Source organism: Monodelphis domestica, chromosome 2 (assembly GCF_027887165.1).
Source record: "Monodelphis domestica isolate mMonDom1 chromosome 2, mMonDom1.pri, whole genome shotgun sequence".
In the NCBI taxonomy this organism is placed as follows: Eukaryota; Metazoa; Chordata; class Mammalia; order Didelphimorphia; family Didelphidae; genus Monodelphis; species Monodelphis domestica.
The window spans coordinates 506,680,509-506,688,946 of record NC_077228.1 but is presented as its reverse complement, the minus strand read 5'-3'; positions in this window follow the sequence as shown (position 1 = coordinate 506,688,946).

The following is an 8,438-nucleotide window of genomic DNA, read 5'->3' as shown; positions in this document are numbered from 1 at the left end:
CTATGTTTTTTTCAGGTTGACATATTTGGAGGTCCCATCGAGATTCTAAGTTGTTGCTGCTTGAGCCACCTGCTAAAGTGACTCCTAAGCTGTGGTACTCACAGGAACCCATTGTTTCCAGTATGAACTTAACTTGGCAGGTTGATTAGTTGAATGAAACTCTCCATGAAGAACTCTGGTGCATTTGGGAAATTGAAACACTCTTTAAATCAAGAATTTGTTGAACTATGGGTGATTGTAGAGATGTGTCTGCCCCAGCAAATCCCTTGGAGGAGACTGCTGCCAGATATGTCCTCATGTTGTGGACCTGGTATCCATAAGTGTTTAGAGAACTGGCAAAAGTTAACTAAATCTGACCCTACGCACTTTTTTGCCAAATTGGGGTTGGTTGAGCTAGAGTGTTAGAATTCTAAGTTATTAAACTCCAATGTGTTTAATCTAAGTTGGGTAATTGCTTTGGACCAATTAAAATGAAAGAAAATTCCGCATGGTATAAAATGCTATAACTGAAGTTGTTTTTCTTCATGATGATGAATTTTTTTAAAGCTTCTTATAGAAGCTTAAGAACTTAAGCTCTGAATTTTGTCTATATTGTGTTTCTTAGATGGAGGTTTTTCTACAGTAACCTCAAATGCTTGCAGTTTAAATGTTAGCAGTAGTGTTTGAAATTGTACTGACTGTTGATTCCCCCAAAGCTGAGAATATAGAACTTGTGATCTGGGAATCAGAATCTCCAGCAGAAGCCAAAGGAAAGGCCTAGGATTCATAACTTTATTTCTTAGTGTTTTCCTTATATCTTCTGGCATGGTGAATAATGTATAGAGTGCTGTTGATTTTTAAAAAATGATATCAGTAATGCAATATATTTTTAATGTAGGTATTAATTCTTTTGATTTGAATTCTATTATTTCAAAAAACTTAAGCTTTTACTTATTTTGCTTAGAGAATGTAGATTTTTTTTTTGTTAACATGTATATGTTCTGGAGTATAAGAAAATTAATTTGGGTTTGGTAAACTGCAGGCCTGAATGGTTATGGCAAATGGACAAGAAATATTTGGGGAAATTTTTTTTATTTGTAAAGATATTTTACCAATTATGCATAACAATTTTCTGCACAAGTTTTCTTTTTAAAAATAATTTTAATGTTTATTTTATTTATAATTAATTATATTACATTATAATATTACATGTTTATATTATTTATGTTTGTTTATTGTATTTAGACATTTTTATCTTTATTCCAATAACAAATTTAGCCATGAGTTTTCCAAAGTTACATGATTAATTTTGTTTCCCTCCCCCTCTCCTAGAGTTGGCAAGCAATTCCACTGTGTTATACATGTATTATCACTCAAAACATACTTTCATTATTATTCATTTCTGTAAGAGAATAATCTTATAAAACCAAACCCCCAAAGCATACCCAAATAAACAAGTGATGAATCCCATGTTTTCTTCTGCATTCTTGCTCTAACAGTTCTTTCTCTGGAGGTGGAGAGCATCCTAAGCCCCTCAGAAATGTTCTGGATCAGGATAATTCTGAGGGACTTATGAGAAAGAACACTATCTGCATCCAGAGGAAGAACTGCAGGAGCAGAAAAACAGAAGAAAAACAACTGCCTGATCACATGGGTTAATGGGGATATGATTGGGGATGTAGACTCCAAGCGATCACTCTAGTGCACACATCAACAATATGGAAAGAGATCTTGATCAAGGACACATGTAAAACTCAATGGAATTGCTCCTTGGCTATGGGAGGGGGTGGGAGGAAGGGAGGGAAAGAACATGATTCTTGTAACCAAGGAAAAATATTCCAAATTAATTAATTAAATAAAAATTTCCAAAAATCTAAAAAAAGAAAAGAAAAAAGAAATATCCTGGATCATTGTGTTTCTGTTAGTAGCAACGTCTATCACATTTGATTGTCCTACAATATTTCAGTCACTGTGTACAATATTGTTCTGGTTCTTCTGCATAAGTTTTCTGAAGTTATAGGATCCAAATTGTCTCCCTCCCTCCTTTCTGTCCCTCCTCCCAGAGCTGGCAAGCAATTTGATCTGGGTTATACATGCATTATCACGCAAAACATATTGGGGAAAATATTTTGATTAATGGTAAAGACCCTGAGTGTTTTCATTGAAAGGCTCAAGTTCCCCTTGCAAGCAGCTTCTGCCCAAGATCAATGATTTACATCTGGGTTGAAGCTGAAACAAATATAATCTTTTCTTGGAGTCACAGGTAAGAGTGGAGTAAAAAGATAAGAAACAGGGATAGACAACTCTGAGGGAGGTCTGGAACATCAAATTAGAGGCTCTGAATTCCCAACATGATTCCCCTTAGAGGAAATGAGGGAAGGATTAAAGGTTAGAAAGATAAACAGAAAAAGTATGGGAAACTTAGTCTTTAAACTGAGCTAAGTGAACACTTGTGAGATTTTGCACAGTGACAGTAAAAAAAAAAAACAACAGTTTTAATTCAGGTGAAATATGTTCTAAATTTATGTCCAAATATTATTTCTTTCTTTTTTTTGTATTGCAGTTTTGTTTATTTTATTAATCATTTTCCAACTACATTTTAATCCGTTTCAGTCTCATGGGGGCTGGCAGGGAATTTAAAAAAAATTAATTCATTTTTATTTAATTTTTTCATTTTTTATTTAGTTAATTTAGAAGATTTTTCTATGGTTACATGATTCATGTTCTTTCCCTCCCCTCCTCTTTCCCTCTTCCCATAGAAATTCTACTGGGTTTTACATGTATCATTGATCAAGACCTATTTCCATATTATTAATGTTTGCACTAGGTTGATTGTTTAGAGTCTACATCCCCAATCATATCCCCATTGAACCATGTGATCAATCAGTTGCTTTTCTTCTGTGTTTCTACTCCCACAGTTCTTCTGAATGTGGATCATGTTCTTTCTCTTAAGTCCCTCAGAATTGTCCTGGATCATTGCATTGCTGCTAGTAGAGAAGTCCATTACGTTCAATTGTGCCACAGTGTATCCGTCTCTGTATACAATGTTCTCCTGGTTCTGCTCCTTTCACTCTGCATCAATTCCTGGAGGTGAGGTCATTCCAGTTCACATGGAATCCCTCCAATTCATTCTTTCTTTGAGCACAATAGTACAGAATGCGATTTCAAAGAGGTCCCTCAAATAATAATAAAAATTAAAATAAGCGGGAGTATAAAAGTAAAGGAGCATCCCTTCAAAAGAACTGACAATTGTAACATCTTACAAAGTGCTTGAAATGCTTTATAAAGAATAAAACTGAATATCTGAAAATTACAAGATAGCTTTAAAATATATGATATTAAAGTCTTTAGTCTTCTGATTTATACAGAGAGTAAAAATGTTTAATTTGATAACCATAATTCACCTAGATTTCTTTTAAGTTAAGAGAATACTGTCAGTAAAGCATTGGAAATTAAGATTTTTACTGTAATTTTGATTTTTTTTAATTGTCCAAAAGGCACAGAAACATGTATTTGTGGTCATAAAGATCTAACATAGAATGCAGTTAGTTCAACGTAAGACTCAGAAGGACCAAAACTTTTTGAGAGCACAGACTTCATTTTATGCTCTTCATTTCATTCTTTTTCTATTATTCCCCCCATGAAAAACTAAACTATAAATCATCTTTTGTTCTCTCTCTCTCTCTCTCTCTCTCTCTCTCTCTCTCTCTCTCTCTCTCTCTCTCTCTCTCTCTCTCATATATATATATGTATGGTTATAATTCATCGGCATTTTTTCATTTTAAGATAAATTAGACTTAATTTATTATAATTAATTGATCATTTGGACATATTTGCTTAATTTGGGGGAATAATAATTTGCTCTAATTTATATTTGGGATGTGTGGAGGAACTGTGGGGAGTCCATTGACTGGTAATGTCCTGGGACCCAGGGTTTCCCTCTGGGCACCCCAAACTCCAGAAATGTTCTAGGTCAAAGGGGACATAAGCAATTCCTTTTTTCTTCCTAAAAGGAGCATCACCTCTTCCTCAACCTTTCCCCTAGATCTTCAAATAACATAAATATGCACCTTCCAGTTCCACTCTGATAAGCATTGGGTGGTACCTAATCTATTCATCCTTTGAGTTCTACTGATCATCCCTCAATCAATTACCTCATTCCTGATTCACTCTAACCCCCCTTCCTTATCCTGTAACCCCTGTAGTCAAAAGGGTATAAAAACCTCAAACCCCATCTCCTCAAGGAGGCAACATTCCACCTGCATGCTGTCTCCTGGTCTTTCAAAATGGCTTCCAAATTTCTCCTTTTTTTATTTTTTAAACCCTTACCTTCGGTCTTATACAATACAATACTGTGTATTGGCTCCAAGGCAGAAGAGTGGTAAGGGCTAGGCAATGGGGGTCAAGTGACTTGCCCAGGGTCACACAGCTGGGAAGTGTCTGAGGCCAGATTTGAACCTAGGACCTCCTGTCTCTAGGCCTGTCTCTCAATCCACTGAGCTACCCAGCTGCCCCCTCTCCTTTTTATTTTTAAACTAAGTTTTGGAGTCTTGCATTTTTCCAAAGGGCAACCTGTCCCGGACCTGGGGTTTCATCTCAAAGCTTTCCCTCAATTGTACTATTAACCCTAAAGTGTTCCTTAGTTACTATCAACTTTCCATCATAGACCTGAAGGTTATAAGAGAGGTTTCCATTTTGGGGTTTGGGGGTTTTGAAAGCTTAGCTGATTATTAGCTTGTTGCAAATGAAGTTAGAGGGGACTGTGATATCAATGCAATATAAATGCTCTCCATCATAATTTAAATCTTCTCTTCTGACTTAAGAGGTGATCTTAAGCTTTTCCTTAATAATCTTAAGTCTTTGTGTTTTGTGGGAATTCTTAAGAATTTTGCTTTTCTAAGAAAAGGCCACACTCTACAACCTAATTTTTGGGAGTTTCTAATGTAATTTTCAAGAATACAATCATTCCACAGAAACATACTTTTCTTTTTAAGGGTTATAAAACCCTGATGACTGCTTTTTTTTTTAATAGTAGATTTGGCTTTATTCTTTTCTCTTTAAGTCTAGAAGATTTATTTTATTCACCTTCCACCTTTGGGTAGTATTTTTCTCTGATGAATGGATAGAGCCACTGCCCAGATTGTTGGAAAGACTTTTCTCACCTGGGAATTCCCTAGTGACATCCTGTACTTCCCACCCCCAGTCCTCTAGTGTGGTAGAAGTTATGAAAATTTATTAAGTTCAAAACTTGCTAGATTTCTTATTGATCTTTATTTTGTTCTGTTGCAGAGAATTCATTCAGAACCCTTGGAGCCCTAACTATTCCATGCCCCAGCCATTTCCAAGGGAGCCAAAACCTAGACAAGGTTCTCCTACAGCCTGAACCTAAAGAAGGAGTCAATCTAAGAAATCTGGACACCTTATAGCCAAATGGGAAGGACTTCCCCAAATCTCAGAAGATTACTAATATGGCTAAGTATCCTCTTTGCTCTCCCTTCCATGGCCCATTACTGTTCTTTCAACCCATATTAGGGGCCAGATAATAGAATTTGGCCTTGTTGTTTTCCCCTGGGAATTTTAGTGATACCTACCCTGAGCAAAGCCTCTTTTAAAAGTGGCAATTAGATGCAGTGAGAGGAGCAGAACCTTATACACAGAGACTGATACACTGTGGCACAATAGAATGTAATAGACTTCTTTACTAGCAGCAATGCAATGATCCAGGACAATTCTGAGGGACTTATAAGAAAGAACACTATCCACATCCAGAGAAAGAACTGTGGGAGTGGAAACACAGAAGAAAAACAACTGCTTGATCACACAACAACTGCTTGGGTCGATGGGGATATGATTGGGGATGTAGACTCTAAATGATCATCTTAGTGCAAATATCAATAATATGGAAATAGGTCTTGATCAATGACACATGTAAAAGCCAATGGAATTGTGCATTGGTTATGAGGGGGGGGATGAAGGAAGGGAGGGAAAGAACATGAATCATGTAACTATGGAAAAATAATCTAAATAAATAAATTAATTAATTAAATTAATTTTTAAAAAAAGATTGGCAATTACTTTAATTTGAGGACTAGAAAAGTTAGAAAAAATTAGCTTACTAAAGTAGGAAAGTTCAACTCAGTTCTTTTATTTTGTTTTGAGGTTTAATATAACAACTGTTAATTTGGAGATTTACACTAATTTGTCCAGAGTGCTTCATCTGATGTCAGAATTTAGGAAAGATTGGGCAGCTGGGTAGCTCAGTGGATTGAGAGCCAGGCCTAGAGATGGGAGGTCTTAGGTTCAAATCTGACCTCTGACACTTCCCAGCTGTGTGACCCTGGGAAAGTCACTTAATAACCCCCATTGTCTAGCCCCTACCACTCTTCAAAAAAAGAATCTAGGAAAGAATAGTGGAGCTTGATAATTTTAGGGATATAGTTGTAACAACATCAAGATGTTATATTCAACTCTAAATATGATTGGAGAGAACTGCCATTTGAGGTTAAAATTGTATGGGAATGCAATTAACAGAAATGCTATGAAAAACAAATTGGTCAGTGATGAAAGCAGCCCAGTGGGGTATCTTCTAATAATTGCATCATGGGAAAACTGAGTGCTCAGTTGTCTTCCCTAGAATGAAATTTCAGTTTTATGCCTGGTAAGTTTTATACTTGGCTGTTGTCAACTCACTATCTTCCCAAGGGTCTGACCCCACTAGGCAGGAGTCAAACTGAGTGAAAGACACTAGAAACTAAGGAAGAAGCAAAGGGCATTTTAATGTATTCTTTTCAGTAGAATGAGATACATGTGGGAATCCCTCTCCTAAGGAGGGGAGCACCCTTAGTTATAGAAATCAACCAGCTTTCATTGTTTGAAAGATAAAGAAAAACAACCCCAAGATTGTCGCTTGAGGGACCGTGGGCAGCAGCAATTTCTTTTTTTTAACCTCATGGGTTTTATTTAGTCATGATAGTCCATATAATCTATACAGAAACCATTTTTTTGGTGGGGAAATGATATGGGATTGTAATTTAAAGAGTATTCCATTAAACTGAGATTATTTTCCTAAATTATTAATGTTTGTTTTGGATGAGGACACTGTTGAATTTGCATGAAAGCTAACTGTATCAAGCAAGATTCCATTAAGTTTGTCAAAGATCATTATTTAATATTGGACATAAAGAGATGCAATCCTTTGGAAATTTTATCAGGTGTGCTTGAACCAGATTAAAATATAATTGAGAAATATTTAACAAAATAAGTAAAAAATATAATAGAACACAGATAAAATGAATATGTAGTTTTTCGAGTCATTGGGCAGCCAGCAGAGATTCTTACAAATTGTTGAACAATACCGCTGCCATAAATGATCAGTGTATATTAACAATCAGAACAGATTTCTAAATAAACAAATACAGATACAGTACATATGTACATAGAGTACATAAAATGTTTAAAGCACAGAGCTAAATATGTCATACAGGTCATCTTTAGACTATAACAATAATGATAAAACAATATAACAATTCTGGAGCGGAAGTAAACATAGTTTCATTTAATATTAAATTAGAACTTATGTTGAATAAATGAATTGAATGTTTCCTCTATTTTAATAAAGTCAAATAAAAGAATGTATGATTGCTTCAAACCATGAGCCCACTAAAGGTACCATTGCAATATAGCCTACTGCATGAAACACAAATATTGGAAGCAAAGATAACTGTTAGAAAATCCAATGTATGGGGGCAGCTGGGTGGCTCAGTGGAATTAAGAGCCAGGCCTAGAGACTGGAGGTCCTAGGCTCAAATCTGGCCTCAGACACTTCCCAGCTGTATGACCCTGGGCAAGTCACTTAACCCCCATTGCCTAGCCCTTACCACTCTTCTGCCTTGGAACCAATACACAGTATTGACTCCAAGATGGAAGGTAAGGGTTAAGAAAGAAAGAAAGAAAGAAAGAAAGAAAGAAAGAAAGAAAGAAAGAAAGAAAGAAAGAAAGAAAGAAAGAAAGAAAGAAAGAAAGAAAGAAAGAAAGAAAATCCAATGTAAAAGTTCCTCCTTTTTTCTCTTTTCTTTTCTGTTGCAAGATCTTCAACTCAGTCATTACAGCCACCCTTTTATGCACCCATGTAATCACAATGATCATAGCATTTAACAGCAATGGAACTGAAAAAAACCCCATGGAAATAAACATTCCTCTTGAATTAAAATATTGTTTAGAAAAGGACCTTCAATTCATAGCAGTAGCTCATTAATGTATTCAGCAGAATAAGCTAAAATCACCAAACACAGGAAATGCTCAATCTGAAGTCAATATCATTGGAAAGTAAGGTAAGTGAGCAACAGGCAAAGTATGTGGAAGAATAAAAGTCCCAGTAACCATGGCTCAGACAAGTCAATGTGTGATCACCATGTGGAATCCCATAGGTATAAGGCTGTGTTGGCAAAGTTATGGCACAG